Here is a 24,882-nt window from a genome sequence, read left to right as displayed (position 1 = left end):
GTAGTTTTTTCTACTGCTGTGAAGAAAGTCAGTGGTAGCTTGATGGGAATAGCATTGAATCTATAAATTACTTTGGGCAGTATGGCCATTTTCATGATACTGATTCTTCCTATCCATGAGCATGAAATATTTTTCCATTTGTTTGTGTCCTCTCTTATTTCCTTGAGCAGTGGTTTGTAGTTCTCCTTGAAGAGGTCCTTCAAGTCCCTTGTAAGTTTATTCCTAGGTATTTTATTTTTGTAGCAATTGTGATTGGGAGTTCACTCATGATTTGACTCTCTATTTGTCTATTATTGGTGTATAGGAATGCTTGTGATTTTTGCACATTGATTTTGTATTCTGAGACTTTTCTGAAGTTGCTTATCAGCTTAAGGAGATTTTGGGCTGAGACAATGGAGTTTTCTAAATATACAATCATGTCATCTGCAAACAGAGTCAATTTGACTTCCTCTCTTCCTATTTGAATACCCTTTATTTCTTTCTCTTGCCTGATTGCCCTGGCCAGAACTTCCAATACTAGTTGAATAGGAGTGGTGAGAGAGGGCATCCTTGTCTTGTGCTGGTTTTCAAAGAGAATGCTTCCAGCTTTTGCTCATTCAGTATGATATTGGCTGTGGGTATGTCATAAATAGCTCTTATTGTTTTGAGATACATTCCATCAATACCTAGTTTATTGAGAGTTGTTAGCATGAAGGGTGTTGAATTTTATTGAAGGCTTTTTCTGCATCTATTGAGATAATCATGTGGTTTTTGTCATTGGTTCTGTTTATGTGATGGATTACGTTTATTGATCTGTGTATGTTGAATCGGCCTTGCATCCCAGGGATGAAGCCAACTTGATTGTGGTGGATAAACTTTTTCATGTGCTGCTGCTTTCAGTTTGCCAGTATTATATTGAGGATTTTTGCATCAGTGTTCATCAAGGATATTGACCTGAAATGTTCTTTTTTGTTGTTGTGTGTCTCTGCCAGGTTTTGGTACCAGAATGATGCTGGCCTCATAATATGAGTTATGGAGGAGTCCCTCTTTTTCTATTGTTTAGAATAGTTCCAGAAGGAATGGTACCAGCTCCTCTTTGTACTTCTGGTAGAATTTGACTGTGAATCCCTCTGGTCCTGGGGTGTTTTTTTTTTTTTTTTTTTTTTTTTTGGTTGGTAGGCTATTAATGCCTCAGTTTCAGAAATTGTTATTGGTCTATTCAGGTATTCAACTTCTTCCTTTTTTAGTCTTGGGAGGGTCTATGTGTCCAGGAATGTATCCATTTCTTCTAGATTTTCTAGTTTATTTGAGTAGAGATGTTTCTACTATTCTCTGATGGTAGTTTGTATTTCTGTGGGATCAGTGGTGATCTCCCCTTTATCATTTTTTATTAGGTCTGTTTCATTCTTCTCTTTTTTCTTCTCTATTAGTCTGGCTAACAGTCTATCTATTTTGTTAATCTTTTCAATTCTTTGATTTTTTTGAACTTTTTTTGTGTCTCTATCTCCTTTAGTTCTGCTCTGATCTTAGTTATTTCTTGGCTTCTGCTAGTTTTCAAATTTGTTTGTTCTTGCTTCTTTAGTTCTTTTCATTGTGATGTTAGGGTATCAATTTTAGATCTTTCCTGCTTTCTCCTGTGGGCACTTAGTGCTATACATTTCCCTCTATACACTGCTTTATTTGTGTCCCAGAGGTTCTGGTATGTTGTGTCTTTGTTCTCATGGTTTCAAATAACTTATTTATTTCTGCCTTAATTTGTTATTTACCCAGTAGTCATTCAGGAGCAAGTTGTTCAGTTTCCATGTATTTGTGCAGTTTTGAGTGAGTTTCTTAATTCTGAGTTCTAATGTGATTACACTGTGGTCTGAGAGACTCTTTGTTATCATTTCCATTCTTTTGCATTTGCTGAGTACTGTTCTATTTCCAATTATGTGGTCAATTTTAGAATAAGTGCGATGTGGTGCTGAGAAGAATGTATATTCTGTTGACTTTCAGTGGAGAGTTCTGTAGATGTCTATTAGGTCCACTTGGTCCAGAGTTGAGTTCCAGTCCTGAACATCCTTGTTAATATTTTGTCTCCTTGATCTGTCTAATATTGACAGTGGGGTGTTAAAGTCTCCCATGATTATTGTGTAGGAGTCTAAGTCTCTTTATAGGTCTCCAAGAATTTGCCTTATGAATTTGTGTTCTCCTGTATTGGGTACATATATATTTAGGATAGTTAGCTCTTCTTGTATTGCTCCTTTACCATTATGTAATGCCCGTCTTTGTCTTTATTCATCTTTGTTGGTTTAAAGTCTGTTTTATCAGAAACTAGGATTACAACCCCTGCTTTTTTTTTTTTTCTTTTTTTGCTTTCCATATGCTTGGTAAATATTTCTCCATCCCTGTATTTTGAGCCTATATGTGTCTTTGCATGTGAGATGAGTCTCTTGAATACAACACACTGATGGGTCTTGAATCTTTATCCAATTTGCCAGTCTGTGTCTTTTAATTGTGGCTTTTAGCCTGTTTATATTTATGGTCAATATTGTTATGTGTGAATTTGATCCTGTCATTATGATGCTAGCTGGTTATTTTGCCTGTTAGTTGATTCAGTTTCTTCATAGTGTTGATGGTCTTTACAATTTGGTATGTTTTTGCAGTGGCTGGTACCAATTTTTCCTTTCCATATTTAGTGCTTCCTTCAGGAGCTCTTGTGAGGCAGGCCTGGTGGTGAGAAAATCTCTTAGCATTTGCTTGTCTGTAAAGGATTTAATTTCTCCTTCACTTATGAAGCTTAGTTTGGCTGGATATGAATTCTGGGTCAAAAATTGTTTTCTTTAGGAATGTTGAATATTGGCCCCCACTCTTCTGGCTTGTAGGGTTTCTGCAGAGAGATCCGCTGTTAGTCTGATGGGCTTCCCTTTGTGGGTAATTTGACTTTTCTCTCTGGCTGCCGGTAACATGTTTTTTCTTTTTCAACCTTGGTGAATCTGACAGTTATGTGTCTTGGGGTTGCTATTCTCGAGGAGTATCTTTGTGGTATTATCTGTATTTCCTGAATCTGAATGTTGACCCTAGGGTGGGGAAGTTCTTGAGTGTTTTCCAACTTGGTTGCATTCTCCCCACCACTTTCAGGTACACCAATCAAACATGGGCTTGGTCTTTTCACATAGTCCCATATTTCTTGAAGGCCTTGTTCGTTCCTTTTTATTCTTTTTTCTCTAATCTTGTCTTCACACTTCATTTCATTAAGTTAATCTTCAATCTCTGATATCATTGTTCCACTTGACTTATTCTGCTATCGATACTTGTATGTGCTTCACGAAGTTCTTGTGCTGTGTTTTTCACCTCCTTCAGGTCATTTATGTTCTTCTCTAAACTGCTTATTCTAGTTAGCAATTAGTCTAACTTTTTTCAAGTTTCTTAACTTCTTTGCATTGGGTTAGAACATGCTCCTTTAGCTCAGAGGATTGTGCTATTACCCACCTTCTGAAGCCTACTTCTGTCAATTTGTCAAACTCATACTCCATCCAGTTTTGTTCCCTTGCTGGCAAGGAGTTGTGAGCCTTTGGAGGAGAAGAGGCATTCTGGTTTTTGGAATTTTTATCTTTTTTGCCCTGTTTTTTCCTCATCTTCATGGATTTATCTGCCTTTGGTCTTTGATGTTGATGACCTTTGGATAAAGTTTTTTTTGTGGGCATCCTTTTTGTTGATGGTGATGCTATTCCTTTCTTTTTGTTAGTTTTCATTCTGAGAGTCAGGCCCCTCTGCTACAGGTCTGCTGGAGTTTGCTGGAGGTCCACTCCAGACCCTGTTTGCCTGGGTATCACCAGTGGAGGCTGCAGAACAGCAAAGATTGCTGCCTGTTCTTTCCTCTAGAATCTTTGTCCCACAGGGGCACCTGCCAAATGCCAGCCAGAGCTCTCCTGTATGAGGTGTCTGTTGACTCCTGCTGGGAGGTGTCTCCCAGTCAGGAGGCACAGGGGTCAGGGACGCACTTGAGGAGTCAGTCTGTCCCTTAGCAGGGCTCAAGTGCTGTGCTGGGAGATCTGCTGCTCTCTTCAGAGCTGGGAAGCAGGAAAGTTTAAGTCTGTTGAAGCTGTGCCCACAGCCACCCCTTCCCCCATGTGCTCTGTCTTGGGGAGATAGGAATTTTATCTATAAGCCCCTGACTGGGGCTGCTGCCTTTCTTTCAGAGATGCTCTGCGCAGAGAGAAGGAACCCAGCAGGCAGTCTGGTTACAGAGGCTTTGTTGAGCTGCAGTGGGCTCTGCCCTGTTTGAACTTCCTGGTGGCTTTCTTCACACTGTGAGGGCAAAACTGCCAACTCAAGCCTCAGTGATGGTGGATGCCGCTCGCCCCACCAAGCTCGAGCATCCCAGGTCAGCTTCAGACTGCTGTGCTTACAGTGAGAATTTCAAGCCAGTGGATCTTAGCTTCCTGGGCTCCGTGGCAGGCGGAGGGACAGAGGGATTCTGCTAAACTAGACCACTTGGCTCCCTGCTTCAGCCCCCTTTCCATGGGAGTGTACAGTTCTGTCTTGCTGGCATTCCAGGCACCACTGGGGTATGAAAAATGACTCCCGCAGCTAGCTCGGTGGCTGCCCAAATAGCCGCCCAGTTTTGTGTTGAAACCCAGGACTCTGATGGTGTAGGCATCTAAGGGAGTCCCCTGGCCTGTGGGTTGGGAAGACCGTGGAAAAAGTGTAGTATCTGGGATGGAATGCACCGTTCCTCACAGTGCAGTCTCTCTTGTCTAGGGGAGGGGATTTCCCAACCCCTTGCATTTCCTGGGTGAGGCAACACCCCACGCTGTTTTGGCTCGCCCTCTGTGGGCTGATTCTATTCAATTTCAAGGGTGATCAGATATTGAGGGTAGGTTATTGACTAAACAAATTCAGCAGGATTCTTGTGAAAACTGGATTTATAACAACATCCCCCAAAATGGACTAGCCAGTCCCAATGAGATGAGGTGAAGATGAAAGCCAGAAGACTCAAGTCACCTTATGTCACTTCTTCCGCCTGCTTTGTTCTAGCCACTCTGGCAGCCAGTCGGATGGTGCCCACCCACATTGAGGGCAGGTATTCCTCTTTGAGTTCACTGACTCAAACTTAACCTCCTCTGGCAACACCCTCACAAACACACCCAGAAACCTACTATACCACCTATGTAGGCATACTTTAATCCAATCAAGTTGACACCTAATATTGACCATCACAAACAGCCATAATTTGCCATTCTTATCACAAACACACTGAATTCAGAAGTGATTTTCTTCAAACCTTTAATACAGGCTCAGATCCATAAATTCCTTTCTGTTGTTATGTAAATATTTCAGGGGTGTGTGTTTTGTCTCCAAAACCAGTGAGCCAGTGAGAATGCCCCTGGAGGACAGGAACACATATTAGACTCATATGAAGAAAAACAAAGGGAAACAATTATATCTGGGTCATTGCTTACCTAATTACTTTTGAGGGCAAGATAATTACAGAGGAAGGAGCTTTCATTGTCTGTCAGCAAACCTGTAGACCTATCCCATAAAAAAGATGGCGGCTTACGTTTTGCTATGTTTTTATTCCAAAGGAATTTTCTTGAAATAGAGTTGCTTTCTGTTATTTTTGTATGTTATTGTCATATCTGTGATCTTTACTTTTCCTCTATTGTTTGCTTGTGAAAGCTGTATAGATAGTTGTAATCTCTTTTAAGTAGATATTAATATATATTCTAATATTTATCTTGTTTACTACATTAAACACATTTTGCTGACTTCCAGAAAAATATAGGAATATGTATACTTGACTTCCTAGAAGATCACTTCATATCAGAATCAACAAGCACAAACCTCTGTGTTTTGGGGGAAAATATAAGGCTTCTGATGTTCACATTTTGTGTAAGCAATTTTGAGGATTTGTCATCATTTTTGCTCCTTAACACTTAGTCACAATATTATGTGTAGTACGGTATTTCGATACAATTGCAATCAGTACTTTATACATGCATGCAAATATCAGCTATTACAAGTCAATACCAATGATTTCTACTTTGTTTATTTGTGTGCATGATCTTGAACTACTATTGCCAGGGAAACAAAATATTTGTTACCTGTTGGAAAAAGTTACAAGTGATTGAGTCCTTTGACTTCAATGGTTGGTAGAACAGAAACAAATTAACTGTGCAGGAGACACAAAGATAATGTTTAAGTTTACTTTTACAGAGAGAAAGGGATTTTTTGGAATTTGATATAATTTGACCAATTATTTTTGACATACAATTTCCCTTTTGTTTTTCCTTCATTATTAATAGTGGTGCTATGAATAACAGAGTATCTGAGTTTAAGAAATTAAAGGACTGGGGAAATTTCCTGAAATTTTTGCTTTGGGTGTAAAATTTAAGTAGCTGTCATTGGCTAAGTCTTGAAAGAATACTAAAAATCTATGAAGGAGAGAGCATACAAGATTGACATAAATTTCAAATACAGTGCTGGAAGACTGATTTAATATGAGCATGAAGAAGCTTTAAACTGTGGTGAATTTCATTTTGGCATTAAGGATTGGAATAGTATATGGGAATGTTTTCCAATCCCTTATACCTCTGATGATTCAGAAAAAAAAAAGAGCATACACATTTATGCATCACAGAATCGAGAAAACTAAGTGAAACTATTGCGTGTGTGTGTGTGTGTGTGTATATATACATATACATCATATAAACTAACAACTGATACAGATAAAAGACAAATAAGATAAGTAATAAAATACTTTGAGATAATCGTGTTGCATATCAACAAACATTTTAAGGTTACTTTGTGGGAAACATCTTTATTACATTCTAAATTGGAGCAAATGCTGTTGACAGTAATATAAGAAAGAAACTATCAGTGGCAGATCTAAATTACCTCTGAGGCTTTGGGTTTTTATAGTTCTAATTTATATGATTCTGCTGGTCTACAGAAATTATTTTTATAACATATACATTCTCCATAGTTAAAAATGCTGACTAGAAACATTTTATCATCTTAAATACGGCTAAAAAATTCTGATCTTAAGGGATACTAGGGACAATTTATCATCTTGAAAATGGATAAAAATTTTTCTAATCTTAAGGGATCTCATCTCATAATATAAAGGCAACAGCTAGATTTATGGAGTTAAAATATTGTTTAGTTTAGCTCAGAAGTGATTACATATATACATTGTAGTTGTAGCTGTAGCTAATTGTATAATAGGCTTAGAACCCTAATATTTATTTCAAATTTAACTTTATTTGGTTGGTATTCTTCTGGTTTTGTGTTTGTATATGAGAATTAACTCTTCAAACATCCAAAAATAGCCTTCTTTCTTTTAAATTAAAACATTTAAAAAGAGGTTTACATAAATAGACTGTTGGCAGAAAGAGTCAAACTCTGTAAAATATTTGAAGAGATTTCTTCTGTGTCAAATATGAGTGACTGTGGCCCGTGACACAGCCCTCATGAGATCCTCAGAACATGTGCCCAAGGTGATTGTGGTGCAGCTTGCTTTCATATGTTTTAGGAAGACATGAGACTTCAATCGAATACATTTAAGAAATACATTGGTAAGGTCCAGAAAGGTGAGACTACTTGAAAAGGATGGGGAGGGGTGTTTGGGGGTCGGGTGGGGTGGCGTAGGGTGGCTTCCAGGTTACAGGTAGATTTAAAAATTTTTTGGTGGACAATTGGTTGAGTTTATCTAAAGACCCGGGATCAATAGAAAGGAAATGCCTGGGTTGCCATAAGAGGTTGTGGAAACCAAAGTTTTATGCAGATGAAGCCTTCAGGTATTAGGCTTCAGAAAGAATAGATTGTAAATGTTTCTTATCAGACTTACGATCTGTGTTGATGTTAATGCCTGAGAGGTAGAATGAAGCATGTCCGACCCCTACTTCCCATCATGGCCTGAACCAGTCTTTCCAGTTAAAGCATCCTGGCTGAGGAGGAAGTCCATTCAGATGGTTGGGGAGCATTAGAATTTTATTTTTAGTTTATAATAAGAAACAAAAATTAGGGCTTAGTTGCAAAACTGATCTTTTTTTTTTTTTTAATTTTGAGATGGGGTCTCCCTCTGTTTCCCAGGCTGACTTCGAACACCACCTTAAGTGATCCTTCAGCCCCAGCCTCCCAAGTAGCTGGGATTAGAGTCACATTAAACTCATGTTTTAAGCCTGAATTGGGTCCCCATAAAATTCATATGTTGAAGTCTTAACTGACCTTACCTTAGAATGTGACTATATTTCGGGATAGGTCCTTTAGATGTAATTGAGGTAAAATAAGTTCAGATGAGTGGGTCCTAATCCAATTATGACTGTGGTCCTTATAAGAAAAGAAGAGTTGGGAGTCCCAGGTGGGTGTATCACCTGAGGTCAGGAGTTTGAGACCAGCTTGACCAAAATGGTGAAATCTTATCTCTACTAAAAATACAAAAAATTGGCCAGGCGTGGTGGCAGGCGCCTATAATCCCAGCTGCTTGGAGGCTGAGGCAGGCAAATCCCTTGAACCTGGGAGGCAGATGTTACAGTAAGCTGAGGTCACGCCATTGCACTTCAGCCTGGGCAAGGAGAGCAAAACTCCGTCTAAAAATGCAAAGAAAGTAAAGAAGAGTAGGGCACAGACACAAACCAAAGGAAGACCATGTGAGGAGGTCACACAATGAGAAGGCAGCAAACCAAGGAGAGAGGCCTCAGAAGAAACCACATTTGCCAACAACTTCATCTTGAAACCCAAGCTTCCAGGACTGTGAGAATATACATTTATATTGTTTAAGCTACCCAGTCTATAGCATTGATAGGAAGAGGAGGCAAGAAATTCTGGGCAGAAGAGGACAGGTCCTTGGTGAGAACCAAAGTGAGAACTTACATCCCTGTTTTCCTGCTTGACTACTGCCTTTTCTAAAACCACCCATGCCCACCCTGCCTCCGATCCTGTGCCCATTAGAAACCTCAGGCTTAACCAGCAGAGAGAGGAGAGGCAGCTGAACATCAGAGGCTAGGGTTAGATGTGAGAGAGAAGTGGCTTGACTTCAGAGGGACAGCTTGACAGCATAGCTTTGGAGAGGAGTGCAGTCATCCCTACAAGATTATCTTCCTGCTCCATCCCTTTTCAGTTCCCCTTCCCACTGACAGCCACTATCACTGGCAATAAAATCCTCCACATTTACTATCTTCAATTCATTCATGCGACATCATTCCTCCTGGTCGCCGGACAGGTACTCATGTGCCACAAGTGTGGATTCAAATGCTGTCACACTGACTCTTCACTGAGCTATTAACACTTAAGCCATCTGCAGACGGCAAAGCTAAGACGGCACTGCAACACTTCCTCTGGGGCTTCAGGGATCATGGCCATCCTGCCCTAGACATTGCCACAGAACCGGTACAGAATTTACTCTTGCCAGCACCCAAAAGTGCTCGCCCTGGCTCCTGCACCCACTCACCTGTGCTCCCCCTCCCACAATGGGTGGAGCAGCAAGTGAGTGTTCACCCATGTCGGTGCCCATGCACTCCAGTTCCTGCTTGCGAAGAGGGTCAGGGAAATATCCTGCTTCAGTATTTTGTTATGGCAGCCTTTGCAAAGTAATTCAAATACTAAAGACAAAAGGTAAGCATGTTAGGCACTTTTACAATTGTTGCTTGTTTTTTAACACCATTCTTAACCTTCATTCCCACAAAAAAAAAAAATGCTAAAAATAACTTTAGCATAAGCTTTAGATAAGATAAAGAAAACTGGATGGTATCCTTCCTGCAAACTTACTACATAAACGCAAAATCACAATTTTTCTTGAATTTTTCATAGTTGAAGTCTCATAGCAATCAACTAAGTTGAAATATTCACAGATCCAGGCACCCACATGAAAGAATGTGGCGCAAGCAATTGAAACTGCATTTGCAAAAATTATATCAGTAAGAAAATGATGGCATTTGGGGAGATCTGATCTAGCCAACACCTCTCCTGCTTTTAGCCTTCAAGCTGTCTTAATTACTCCTAGGCATAGCTAACTTTAGTAGACATTTAGTTTATCCTTTGAATGTTAATAGCCCTTCACCCAAACTCAACTGCCTTTGTAAAGCTACTGAGAGACCACCAGGCTAGGGGGAAGAGAGAAGCCTGAATTCTTCAAAGTATAGACATAAAAGATTGCCAGCCATTTATTTTGAAGGTCACAAGACATGCAACTTCCCCAATTACTTCTGCAGATAACATCACTGTTATAGAACCTAAGGTTGGCCTTTTGAGATATCTTTCTGAAATGGGAAAAGTTCCCTTGTCCCCCTAGCAGGCTGTGCAATGGGGGTGTGGCTCACTTCTTCAGTGCCCTGCTACTCAAACCTGTAGGGGAGCATACAGATGGGCAGGCTGTGGGGCTCTGACCCCACTGCAGTGTCTAGCGGGTGAATGTTTACAGCTGAAGCCCCCGTGGGCATGTGTTACAGAGTGCTGTTTTCGTTTAGCTGTCCATAGGCGGCTTGTGTTAGTCAGCTCAATTAGACCCCTGACTTATCACAAGGACAGAGGGCTTTCTGTATCCTGGGGTTCTCGCCTTGGTGTACTGGAAGAATCGGATCACACATAGGCTTGGAGAATGAGTGCAAGGTTTTATTGAGTAGAAGTAGCTCTCAGTAGATGAGGAAGCCAGAAAGGAGACTGGTTTTCCCCTGGAGGTGGGCCACTCAGTGTTCCAGGCTCTCCTCCAATTGCCCCAGCCAAACTCTGCGTTGTTCTGCCGGTCAGTGGCCTCCCGGCTGCCGGTGCCTGTTGGTGCATTCCTCTCCATGTCCAGCAACCCGTGTGTTCCTCCGCTGATGTGCTCCTCTCGATGTCCAGCCACCCGTGTGCCTACCTGTTAGGGTCCTGAGGTTTTCATATGCACAGGATGGGGGCATGGCAGGCCAGGACAGAAATGCAACATTTGGGCAGGAAAACAAAAATGCCTGTCTTCACCTAGGTCCGTGAGCACAGGGCCGGGGGTGGAGCCCTAGCCAGGGACCATGCCATTCCCCCCTTCCGAATCATTTTCAGGTTTTTTGCACTTCTGACACCCATGGCTCCACATGGACCCACCAGCCCATGGCTCCTGTACCCACCCCAAAGTGACTCAGCACAAGAGAATAGCTTCCACTGCCTATGATTTTATCTCCGGCCCAATTGGTCAACAGCAAGCACCCACCGTTGCCACACTACTACTTCCCGCAAACTACCTTTGAAAAACTCCTAACTTATGAGCCCTTGATGATACTTGATTTGAGTAATAACTCCATCTCTGGCATGGCACATGGGTGGCCTTTTATCAATTAAACTCTCTTTACTGCAGTTTCCTGAACTGACTTTTTTTTGTGCAGCAGGCAGTAAGAAAACCCAGTTACACAATTGCTTTTCTAAGAGAGAGACCAGACCTCTTGTGAACCATAATTTTGTTACAAATTTTAACAAATGGCCAAAGGCCCGGTTTGAGGGGATTACAGAACCGGTTGTACCACCAGACATGGAGAATTCAAAACTGCTTTCAGTCTTTTCTCCTCTTTTTCTCATTAAGCACATAGAAGCAGGATTGGCAACAGAGGAGTGGGGAGACAGGGAAAACCCTGTCTTGTGCTGGAGGCCTGGAGGGGAGGGAAAGAAGGAAACAATGAAGAAAAGACAAAACAGAGGCAAAGGGGGGCAATAATCCCTAAAAGATAGGAAAAACAAACAAACAAACAAACAAACAAAATAAAACAGTTGGGCTCTGGATTACCTTGGGTGAGCTTCTAGCCTACAGTGTAGGGAGAGGGAGAGGAAACTTAGGCAGAACCCAGCCAACTGTTTGATTTGAGGAGATGGAGCTAAGAATATGGGAAGATAAAAGTGGCTAGAGTTTGTAGGACAGAATATCATAGAGCAAAGAGCTGCACAGAGAAAGAACTACAGAGATCTGTAGACTCCACCTAGAATATTTAGCAAAATGATTATGAGCACATGCATGTAAGAAAATTACTTGAGAATAGGAAGAGAAACACCCGAAGTCATACAAGAGAATAATGCCTGGCACTCACTCAGAGCCAGGAGTAGTACCTCTTCCCACCAAACAGATTGAAAAACTCAGGACAACTGGGTCATTAGATAAGATACAGTAATCAGAATGGTTTTGCCTCAGAAATGTAGAATACCTAACGATAGACTAAATACTGCTTTAATAATGCCTAACAGTTGTTAACAACAAAAACTGAAATGATCACACTGTTTCTACATAGCCTGTGTGATTCAAAACAAATGTCAAAAACAATTTATAAGAGTATAAACATATTCATCACTCACCAAGGTGAAATTCACAATGTAGATATCAAGTTAAAAATTATCAGGCGTGCAAAGAAGCAGAGAAATATGACCTGTTAAGAAAGAAATATTAATCCATCAAAATCCAATTAAAGCAGTTATTGGAATTACCAATAACGTTAAATTGTTATTATAACTGCATTCAATATATTTAAAATTTTAAGAAGAACATATAACAGAAGAAAATGATTAATCAATTCCAAAATTTTCTAGCCATTATTTTGTCAAATATTTGCTCTTTAATCACATCTCTCTATTCTTTTCTTGGGACTTCACTAACACTTATATGTAGCCACCTGAGGTCACATAGCTCAGGTATATTATTGTTTGTGTGTTTTATTTTGGAAAGTTCCTATTGCTCTTATTGAGTTTACTAGCTTTTTTCCTTTGTAATATCTACTGTGCCTTTAATCTCATCCGATGTGCCCATCTAGTTTTTATCTCTAAATTTAGATGTCATTTTTAATGGAGTTTGTCTTCATCTACTTAAATTTTTAACATATTAAAGTTATTACAATTGTTTAATGTATTTGATAATTTAAAGATATCAGAAATGTCCCACATATCTGTAAATAAAACAACACCTTTTATACAATGTATTGGGCCAAAATAGAAGCCTCCAAATTTTGGAAAATACAGTGAATTGAATAAAAATGAATACTACAGATATTGAAGTTTGAGGCAAGTAGTTAAAGCAGTGCTTTCTGGAGTTTTAAGGCATAAGCGTTTTAAGCTTTCATACTAGGAACTACAAACAAACAAAAAAACACTAATTACAACTAATTGCTCTCCTTCCCCTGCAAAAATCAAAGGAAGTTAAACATAAAAACAAAATCAATGGGATTGAGAACAGAAAAACAATAGAGAAAACAGTGAAAATGTATGATTATTTATAAAAATCTATTAAAAGAAAATTATAAAGTTAGATTGACCAGGAAAAAGAAGTGAGTCATAGTGTACACACAAATTGCAAATATCAGGAAAGAAAGGGGGAACATTGCTACATACCATGAAAGTATTTAAATACTAATAGGGGAAAATTACAAAGAATTTTTTTTAAATGGTACACTTTTTAAACGGTACACTTTTTTTAAACGGTAGACTCAAGAGGAAACAGATAACATGAATAGTCACGAATCAAGTCCTGGATAAGAAATAGTCTTAGATTAAGAAAATTAAATTTGTGAGAAAAATATTCAGGAGAAAAAATGTACTATTGGTTCAGAAGATTTCTGCAAATTTTACCCAACATATAGGAGAAATACTGAGGATGATTTCAGCAATGGTAGAGTAAAAACCTTCAAAAACCTGCTGTTCTGTAAAAACACAGGAAACTGGCAAAATTGCCAAAATTAATGTTTAAGAGAAATATATATCTAAGAAAAATGGCTGAATTTTGGTAAGAATGGTGAGATTCATGGCATTTAAATTTTCCCTATTTCATCCCCCAATCAGCACTCTATAGTAATGTTGAAAATGTAATCACCAGATGGGTTCTTCATGCCCACTGCACAATGACCACGGCATCGCCGTAAAGAAACAGTTTAATTGACATGAGGCCGGTCAAGCCACACAAGAGACAGAGTTAGTACTCAAATCCATCTTATTGTAGGCTAACAGGATAGGGGCTTTTCAAAGGTAGTTTGGGGGAATGGGTGGATGTGACTAGCCAATGGGTGCTTGCTGCTGATTAGTTATGTTGGAGAGGAAATCATAGGAAGTGGAAGCTGTTCTCTTGTGCTGAGTCACTTCGGGGTGGGGCAAAAGAGCCATGGTATGGTGGGTCTATGTGGATCCATGGGTGTCAGACATGCAAACAATGAAAAGATATCTCAAAAGGCCAATCTTAAGTTCTACAATAGTGATGTATCTGCAGAAGTAATTCAGAAATTTGCATATATTTTGACCTCCAGAATAATGGCTGGCAACTGTTTATGTCTACATCATAACAGAACTCAGGCTTCTCTCCTCCTTCTAGTCTAATGGTCTCCCATTAACTTTATAAATGGGGGTTGAGCTTCGGGGAAGGGCCATTATCATTTAAACTATAAACTAAATGTCTCCCACAGCTAGCCCAGCCTAAGCCCAAGAATAATTAAAGCAGGTTGAAGGCTAAAGACACAACGAGTAATGCTAGGTCAGATCTACCCCATAGCTGTAATTTTCCCACGGCTGTACTTTTTGCAAAGGCGTTTTCAAAAACTAACAGCTTCACCATCATTGTAGCCACAAAAACTAGAAAAGTAGCAGGAACCAGAGGGGAATAATGTGTTTCAATCTCCCCCAAAAGTTACCAAACCAAAAAATATTCATTATTTGACCTGTCTTGCAACTTTATGGAAAAAAGCCCAGGCATGGGTTTGACCTGACTCAGAGCTTACTCAATATGAACAGCCTTTGCCTGAAACCCTTATCAGAAACAATCAGAGCCAATCATTTATGCCACTCATTTATTATTGCATCTGTTTGAGACAACGGTAACAGTTTGGGCAAACAAGAACCTGACCAAAATATTGAAAGAAAAGCTGAGCTAAACCAGCTAAACCATGTAGAGATTCCTGACACGGAGAAAGTATAAACTAATAATTGCTTTAAGCCACTAAATTTTGAGTAATTTTAAAAAATGTAGCAGTAGATAACTAAGAGGGATCACATGGCTAGAATTTGAGGAAATATCATCTTAAAATAATGCAGTCTAGCTTCATTTCTGATAAACAGTCTTTTGTCACTATGCTCAAAGTTGACCTTTTATAATTTTATGAACTATACAACTTCTAAAAAGAAACACACGAGAAAATCTTTGTGACTTCTAAATGGAAATTCATAAAAGAAGTTTTGTGACTTCTACGGATATGACACAAGAGCACAAGAGCTTCGGTTTTCCAAAATATATTGTTAAGAGAATAAAAAGAATTCACAAATTAGGCGACAATGTGTGCCAGTCTCACACCTGATAAAATATTTATAATTAGAATATAGAGTTTACTTCCAAAACACAGTAATTGGGAAAAAATTTCCATTTTTAGAATAGGAAATAACTCATAAAAAGAGAGATGCAAATTAAAAGTACAATGAAGTACCACTATAAAACTATTAAAAGGAATAATTTTTAAAATTAACAATTTCTGATAAGGCTGCTGAGCAATGGGACTCTCATATTATCCAGTGAGAGTGCAAAATAGAATAACACTTTGAAAAATAGTTTTTCAGTGTCTTATAAATTTAAACATACACTTGCCACGTGCATCTGTAATCTCTCACATAGGTATTTGCCAAGTGAAATAACAAACTTTGTTTTTACAAAAACCCTTATGCAAATGCTTATCACAGTTTTATTTAAAGAAAACGTTGAAGCATTTCAGTGGTTTCAAATGGGGAAAGGATAAACAAAATGTGCATGTAAATGAAGAAATGCTATCTAATAATACAAAGGTACACACTACTGATAAATATTAACAGGGATAAATCTCTGGCTTTAGTTCATACACCTCAGAAACATGGCATAATCATATATTCAACCATTATACAAACTAGTGTTTTTAGTACAATGCACCGGGAATACCTTCACTTCCTTTCATCCTCTAGAGCAGAACTGCTCCACATGCCAAGCAAGTCTTATTTTTGGTCCCTGACTCCCAATGTTAGCTTTTCCAAGGATGCTAATAGAGTGTGGTAATGAAGCACTCTAGTTTTGTGGTTAAACTATTCAACCATGGCAGAAGTCTCTAACTCATTTATTTAAAAAATGTGAATTTAATGATAGCTTCTAGTCTTCCTTTTAGAATCAAATGAAATAATATATCAAAAGCATTTAGCACAGTTTTTGGTCCAGTTTAAATGGTAACTATTCTTATTATCATTAATAATCACATGCTGCATTTATCAATATAAAATTTCCTGATATAAATAGTTCACAAAAAGGCAAAAATAAGCACTTCAGATAAAGATAGCTATTAATGTAATCTATGCTGTCATCTCTATATGAATATATAAGTGTATCAATATATAAATATATGAATCAATAATATTCAAGATATTATCTCAAGAGTATGCACATTACACATGGAAGTTGAACTGCAGCTTCTCAGAAGAGCTTATTATTAAGTGCCTCAATTTTTGTAATATCTAACGGATAATGCAGGTGATTCTTGGGTATATCACCCTAGGACAGTAAGAGAAAATGATTATATAGATAGATAGATAGGTAGATACAGATATAGATAGATACATAGATAGATAGACATTAGAAACAGTTACAAGCTAAACACAAATCAAACGAAAACAATAACTTTTATCACATCCTTAATGTGATGAATAGCTAGTGAAAACTAAATTATAAATTGTGAGTTAGCTGTACAAATGTGTTTTGTGTTTTGTATTTATATTTAACTTGTCATTGGTTTAAATTTTTTTTGTTTTTGAGCATAATGGGTCATTATTGATGTTACTGTCCTTATCTTTTCTTCTTTTTTTCTTTAATAGAAATGGGGTATCATCATGTTGCCCAGGCTGGTTTCAAACTCCTGGACTTAATCCTTCTGTCTCAGCCTACCAATGTGCTGGGATTACAGGCATAAGCCACTGCATTCGGCCCAATACAATTATATAGCCTTTATAATTGCTTTTTAGTTTCCTTTTTAAAAAAATATTATTAGGTATATTCAAATATTATTCAAATATAATTGACAGATAAATAATTGCACATATTTAATGTATATAATTTGATGAACTAGGACATATGCAAACATCCATGATACCACTACCGCAATCAAGGTAATTCATATGTCTGCCACCTCCCAATATCTTCTTGTATCTCTTTGTTTTTTGTTGTTTTTGTTTGTGTTTTTTACTTTTGCTTGCTTGTTTGTTTGTCTGTGGTAAGAACACAACATGAGAGATCAATCATCTTAAAAATGTTTGAAGGGCACAACACTGTATTTTTAACTACAGCACAATGTTGTACAGCATATTTCTGAAATGTATTTATCTAGCACAACTGAAATTTATACACATTGAAAAATAACTCCCCATTTACCCCATCCTCCCACCTCTAGCAACCACTATTGTATTTTCTGCTTCTATTACTTTGACTGTAATAGATGTCTCTTATTATTGGAATTACACAGCATTTGCCATTGGATGACTGGCTTATTCCACTTAGTATAACCTTCTCTGCATTCATCATCTTGTTGCGGATGACACGATTTCCTTCTTTTTAAAGACTGAATAATATACCATTGTATTTATGCCACATTTTCTTTATATGTTCATCTACTGATGGATACTTGAGTTGTTTCCATATCATGACTATTGTGAACAATGTTGCAAATAACATAAGAGTGCAGCTATCTTGTCTATTTCAATTATTTTGAATATGTATCCAGAAGTGAGATTGCTGGATCATATGGTAGTTCTATTTTTAATTTTTTAGAAAATTCCTTATTGTCTTCCATAGCTGCTGCAACATTTTACATTCCCACTCAACAGTGTAGAAGAGCTCCAATTTTTTCACATTGTTTTCAACATGTGCTACCTCATTTAAACTGATAGTTGAACTAACTGGTGTGAGATGATATCTCATTTTAGTTTTGATTTGTGTTTCTCTGATAATAATGTTGATTTTTTTCATATGCATGCTGGCTATTTGTATATGTTGTTTTGAAAAATATCTACTTAAGTCCTTTGCCCATTTTAAAATTGAATTATCATTATTATTTTTTGCTATTGAGTTGTAAGAGTTCCTTACATATTTTGAAAATTAACTCCATATTGAATATATAATTCTGAAATATTTTCTCCCAGTCCATCGGTTACCATTTTATTATTTTGATTGCTTCCTATATTGAGTGGAGCTTTTTAATTCATTGCAGTTCCACTTACCTATTTTTGCTTTTGTTGTCTGTGCTTTTAGTGTCATATTCAAAAAAGACTTATACACTGAAAACAGCAAAATACTGATGAAATAAATTAAAAGAGACACACTTAAATGCAAAGATATCCATAGTCATGGCATGGAAGACTTTAATATTATTAAAATGTTCATACTACACTATGTGATCTATAGATTTAATATTATTAACATAAATATTCCAAATATGCTATATTTTGTATAGAAAATTTTAAAAATATCTAAAATTCATATGGAACCACAAAAGACCCAGAAGAGCAAAAGTAATTTTGAGAAAGCAGAACAAAACTGATTCTCATTTCAAAATATATATGTGATAAAGCTACAGTAATTAAGACACGATGGTACTATAAAAAATACAGACCTATACATCATGGAACAGAATAGAGGGCCCAAAAATAAACCTACACAAATACAGACAACTGATCTTATACAAGGGTGCCGAGAATACACAATGAGGAGTGAATAGTCTCTTCGACAAATATTGTTGGAAAAACAGACTATCCACATGCAAAATAATGAAATTGGACCAGAATTACCTTACATCATACACAAAAATGAACTCAAACTGTAACACAAACTTAAAGACATGAAACTGTAAAACTTCTAGAAGAGAACACAGGAAAAACTCTTTTTGACATTGATAATTTGCTGCCTTGTTAATGATGACTTTAAAAAGCAATCATCCATTATTTCTAATGGGGTAATCAAATTTGTATCTCAAGACACAGTAATGGTAAGAATCAAAGTCACTGTCAACTGTACATAAGCAACTTGAGGCTTGCACATGGATTTATATGATTGGTAAAAACAGAGGTAAAGTGATTCAACTTGCATAGTACCTCTATAAGAAAAATAAACTGGCCGGGTGCAGTGGCTCACGCCTGTAATCCCAGCACTTTGGGAGGCCGAGGTGGGCAGATCACGAGGTCAGGAGATCAAGACCATCCTGGCAAACATGGTGAAACCCCGTCTCTACTAAAAATACAAAAAAAATTAGCCAGGTATGGTGGTGGGTGCCTGTAGTCCCAGCTACTCAGGAGGCTGAGGCAGGAGAATGGCATGAACCTGGGGGGTGGAGATCACGCCACTGCACTCCAACCTGGGTGACAGAGCGAGACTCCATCTCAAAATAAATAAATAAATAAATAAATTATGATTCTAGGTTTATGTTGAGGAACACCTCTTGAATTGTACCCATACTGATGCAACAACACTGTTGCTACAGCACTAAATGGGTTTTGATTTAAAAAAATATGTGTATGCAGAAATAATGACTAAGGCATGGGGATATAATAAAATAAATGAATAAAAATAAACAAAACCATATACCAAAGCCTAAGGCACTGTTATCTATTAAAAGTTTCTGTTACTACGGTGATATGGTTTGGCTGTGTCCCCACTCAAATCTCATTTTAAGTTATAGCTACCATAATTCTCACCTGTCGTAGGAGGGACCAGGTGGGAGGTAATTGAATCATGTGGTCAAATCTTTCCCATGCTGTTCTTACAGTAGTGAATAAGTCTTACAAGTCTGATGGTTTTATAGAGGGGAGTTCCCTGAATACATTCTCTTGCCTGCTGCCATGTAAGACCTGCCTTGCTTCCCCTTCACCCTCTGCCATGATTGTGAAGCCTCCACAGCCATGGGGAACATGAGTCCACTAAACCTCTTTTTTTTTATAAATCACCCAGTCTCAGGAATGCCTTTATTAGCAGCATGAGAACAGACTAATACATTAAATTGGTACTGAGGTAGTGGGGCATTGCTGTAAATATACCCCAAAATGTGGAAGTGACTTTGGAACTGGGTAACAGGCAGAGTTGGGAAGAGTTCGGAGAGCTCAGAAGAAGACAGAAAAATGTGGGAAAGTTTGGAACTTCCTAGAGGCTTGTGGAATAGCTTTGACCAAAATGCTGACAGTGATATGAACAAAAAAGTCCAGGCTGAAGTGGTCTCAGATGGAGATGAGGAACTTGTTGGGAACTGGAGTAAAGTCATTCTTGCTATGCAAAGAGACTGTTGGCATTTTTCCCATGACCTAGAGATCTGTGGGAGTTTGAACTTGAGAGAGATGACTTATGGTACCTGATGAAAGAAATTTTTAAGCAGCAAAGCATTCAAGAGGAAGCAGAGCAAAACTGTATGGAAAAGTTGCAGCCTGATAATGTGAATATAAAAGAAAATCTCATTTTCTAGGGAGAAATTTAAGCCAGTGCAAAAATTTGCATAAGTAATGATGGGCCAAATGTTAATCACCAAGACAATGAGGAAAATGTCTGCAAGGTATGTCAGAGACCTTCATGGAAGCCCCTCCCATCACAGAGCCAGAGGCCTGCGAGGAAAAAATGGTTCTGTGGGCCGGGCCCAGGTACCCTCTGCTGTGTGCAGCCTAGGGACTTTGCGCTCTGTGTCCCAGCTGCTCCAGCTGTGGTTAAAAGGGACCACAGTACAGCTGAGGCCAAGGCTTCAGAGGGTGCAAGCCCCAAGCCTTGGCAGTTTCCACATGGTGTTGAGCCTGTGGGTGCACAGAAGTCAGGAATTGAGGTTTGGGAACCTCTGCCTAGATTTCAGAGGATGTATGGAATTGCCTGGATCTCCAGGTAGAAGTTTGCTACAGAGGCAGAGCCCTCATGGAGAACCTCTCTTAGGGCAATATGGAAGGGAAATGTGGAGTTGAAGAATCCACACAGAGTCTGCAGTAGGGCATTGCCTAGTGAAGATGTGAGAAGGGGGCCACCATCTTTCCTACCCCAGAATGGTAGATCCACCAACAGCTTGCACCATGCACCTGGAAAAGCTGCAGACACTCAACACCAGCCTTTGAAAGCATCCAGGGGGGGTGCTGTCCCTTGCAAAGCCATAGGGGCAGAGCTGCCCAAGGCCATGGGAGCCCACCTCTTCCATCAGCATGACTTAGATGTAAGACATGGAATCAAAGGCGATCATTTGGGAACTTTAAGGTTTAATGACTGCACTATTGGATTTTGGACTTGCATGGGGCCTGCATTCCCTGTGTTTTGGCCAATTTCTCCCATTTTGAATGGGTCTATTTACCCAATACCTGTACCCCCATTGTATCTAGGAAGTAACTAACTTGCTTTTGATTTTACAGGCTCATAGGCAAAAGGGACTTGCCTTGTTTCAGATGAAACTTTAGACTGTGAACTTTTGAGTTAATGCTGAAATCTTTGGGGGACTATTGGGAAGGCATGATTGGTTTTGAAATGTGAGGACTTGAGGTTTCGGAGAGGCCAGGAGTGGAATGATTTAGTTTGGCTGTTTCCCCACCCAAATCTCATCTTGAATTGTAGCTCCCATAATTTCCACCTGTCATGGGAGGGACCAGGTGGGAGGTAACTGAATCATTGGGTGGGTCTTTCCATTGCTATTCTAGTAGTAGTGTATCAGTCTCACAATATTTGATGGCTTCATAAAGGGGAGTTCCACCTGCTGAACTCATTCTCTTGCCTGCCACCATGTAAGACATGTGTTACTTCTCCTTTACCCTCTGCCATGATTGTGAGGCCTCCCTAGTCCATGTGGAGCCCTCATGGAGAACCTCTGTTAGGGCAATGTGGAAGGGAAATGTGGAGTTGAAGAATCCACACAGAGTCCACAGCAGGGCATTGCCTAATGAAGATGTGAGAAGGGGGCCACCATCTTTCCTATCCCAGAATGGCAGATCCACCAACAGCTTGCACCATGTACCTGGAAAAGCTGCAGACACTCAACACCAGCCTGTGAAAGCATCCAGGAGTGAAAATTGAGTGAAATTTCAGTGGGTTTACTTTCTCCCATTTGGATATCTTTTTTTTTTTTCTAATAATGACAGAAAACTAAGTTACTTTATTATGTAATAGTAGTTTACGTAATGGCCAATAGTTACAATGAACGAAGCTAAAGTAATATTATATAGTTATTAGCATGAGGCCGGTAGTGTTATCTTTGTATATTGGAGACAAAATAAGGAGAGGGAGTAAGACAGAGTCCATATTCATATATTACAAATGAAATACTGAAACAATCCAACCTAGAACAATGGCAGTATAAACTTTTGGGGTCTAATTTCACTATTAAAAAGTATAAAAACGGCTGCTGCTGCAAAGTTTGGCACATTAAGGTAGTTTTATTATTTTTTTAAGTGTTCCAGAAAAGCTTTAATACATGTTGTCAAGACTGAAAGACTCTTCTTTAAATTATCACTTGAAACCAGAGATACCCTATACTACTGAGTTGTATGTTGGCTGAGAGTTGTAGGATAAAGCTGTTTATGATGACACAACCTTTAAAAGGGTTTGTCTTTGTCAAACAGAATATGTCTATTGAAATATATAAATTTGAATGACTCACTATCTTACAGTTCACATATTCTAAGATGTACTTTCCATATATAAAGAGTACTAAGTGCTCTTCTACCAAAGAGAATTAAAAAACAAACAAGCACCCCTCTCTATTGCCCCAGTGTCTTTCTTTGTCCTCTTGATAAGTGTTTCTTCTGTTTTTTCACTCTCTCCTAAAGAACTATCAAAGTTTTCTTGTTAAAAGCACAATTTTGTTGTATTATGTTCTTTTTTAGGGACTTTCACTGAATTGCTGTTTTTACAGATAAATCATCAACCCTTTACAGTGAGATGAAAGATCATTCACACAACGCCTCAATCTTTCTTTTCTTTGACATTTCCCAACATTGTTTTTTCAACACGAGCTATCCTATGTGCCAGACATTGTCATTGGTTTACACATTTGTTTGCACCTTTTCCTCCCCATTTAATGTTCTTGGAAGTTAGGATATTTTGATTCAATGAAAAAGAAGTAGCTTAAATTTCTGCTTTTGTCAGGTCCTTTCTCATTCTTTTAGAAATAATGGGTATTTTGCTTTAAATTCACAACTTATTGTTAATATCTCTGTTATGACACTAAGCATATTGGATTGGATTGCCATCACTAATTTACCCACCTGTGTTCTTCATTATACTGTGAGTTTCTTGAAGATGAAAAATTTTATTATCTAATTGTATTTCCAGATCTAGCACAATTCTTTGAACATACTAGGTGTTTATTCAATATTTATTAAATTTTAAATTTGTGTTAAATGTTTAGGTATGTAGGAGGGGAGGGAAAATGGTTAGGAATATAACCCTAGATAAATATATATTGTTTTATTAATAATCTATTAAAGATACATGTACATAGTTAAAAGATGAACGTATTTGTAGTATTACATATAAAGATTATTTGATTAACAAAATCTGAATGAAAGAAGAACATGATTAATTTTACCTTATGATTGTTTTTTCAAATATTTCCCATTATTCTAATGCTTCATAAACAAGTGTTTGCCATGGTTTTATCAAGTGCTGTTTTATATATTTTCGTTAAAAATCTTAGATATTTGCTATTGATACAAAGCCCTATGATTTAAATTTGTGATAATGAATGTTACTTCCTAAAAGGTAAAGATTTGTATTGTAATAGCTTCCTCATATGATAATTTAGAAAATATTAATATATTGCTTCCTGTAGAACAAGCAAAAGTATTAATTTTTTGGTCCATCTAGTAATCACTTGTCTACAGCTATACACCAGTTGTTACTAAAAAGAAGGCAGATTACTTTTCACAGAAAGTTGACAATGAATAATTTGATATTAAATTTGAAGTGAATTTGCAAAGGTGTCAGATGAAATAAGTTGGCCATATGCACCATATGGTCTTGGAAAGGTTGCTGGTGCACAGGTACTAAGGAGGAAGTCCTGAAAGTCTTATCTTTCACTGGAAGAACTATATCAGCTACTGCTGCAAGAGATTCAACTATGCAGAACATAAGTATCTTAAATAATTGGAATCAGATCATGGTTGTAAGACATCTTACAAAAATCTCACTTAAGGCTGGAGGCATAATTATCTGTTTATGGCAAATCAGAGAAAATGAAAGGACAAATGCCATAGTAGAAAGGTTTCAAGCCAAGATACATAAAATAAACCATACATATCATATTATAGACAGTGACCATAGAAATGAGTTAATATCAAAATTGTGAGATAGCTGCTGTTTAAAAAGAAAAAAATAAAGAAAGGAAAAGGAAAGAAAGAATGAAGGAAAGAAGGAAGGAAGGAAGGAAGGAAAGAAGGAAGGAAGGAAGGAAAGAAGGAAGGAAATAAGTTTGATTCCAAGCTTGACCCAAGTGCAATTTTGGGAAGATTATCTGTTTTATTCAAACCTGGCATAAGCAGCAACATTTTACATTCTGCTGAAAACAAAGGGCATTGTTACTTGCTCCTGAGGTAAGGCTTCTTTATCTAACTTTATTGTATTAGCAACTATAAGACAATGTGAAAGTTCAAATATTTTACCTTTTTATTCCTTCAGTGATTTTAGGTTTGTTTCATTGTTCCTATCCTGTGGGTTGGGTCACTATATAAAGATAGATTATACTCAGTAATTTCTTAAAAATTTTGTATGAGTTTATTTACATAATAGATCTTATTGGTGTTAACTTCCTTTTCTCTAGAGAGCAAACTAGACAAATGGTTCAGATATAATATAGATCAAAGCAAATATATTGTTTGCTGTTGGCTAGAGGCCAATAATTTAAAGGCTAATATGTCAGAAACTATGCTAGTACAAGTAGATTTCATCAGTATATGGCCTAAAATGTAAACATTCATTATGTATTAAACAGT

General features: G+C 37.9%; 1 long non-coding RNA gene across 1 annotated transcript in view; it reads right to left on the bottom strand.

Annotated features, from left to right (window-relative positions):
- Window positions 1–24,882, bottom strand: part of LOC134807686 (uncharacterized) — a 353,765-nt gene that overhangs the window by 226,525 nt on the left and 102,358 nt on the right. Inside the window, exon 2 of the long non-coding RNA XR_010148766.1 lies at window positions 12,271–12,341. This is a non-coding gene — a long non-coding RNA (uncharacterized LOC134807686). The remainder of the gene's footprint in view (window positions 1–12,270; window positions 12,342–24,882) is intronic.

Source organism: Pan troglodytes, chromosome 11 (genome assembly GCF_028858775.2).
Source record: "Pan troglodytes isolate AG18354 chromosome 11, NHGRI_mPanTro3-v2.0_pri, whole genome shotgun sequence".
Lineage (NCBI taxonomy): Eukaryota > Metazoa > Chordata > Mammalia > Primates > Hominidae > Pan > Pan troglodytes.
Note: the sequence above shows the minus strand (reverse complement) of the source record. Positions and strands in the feature narration are given on the sequence as shown.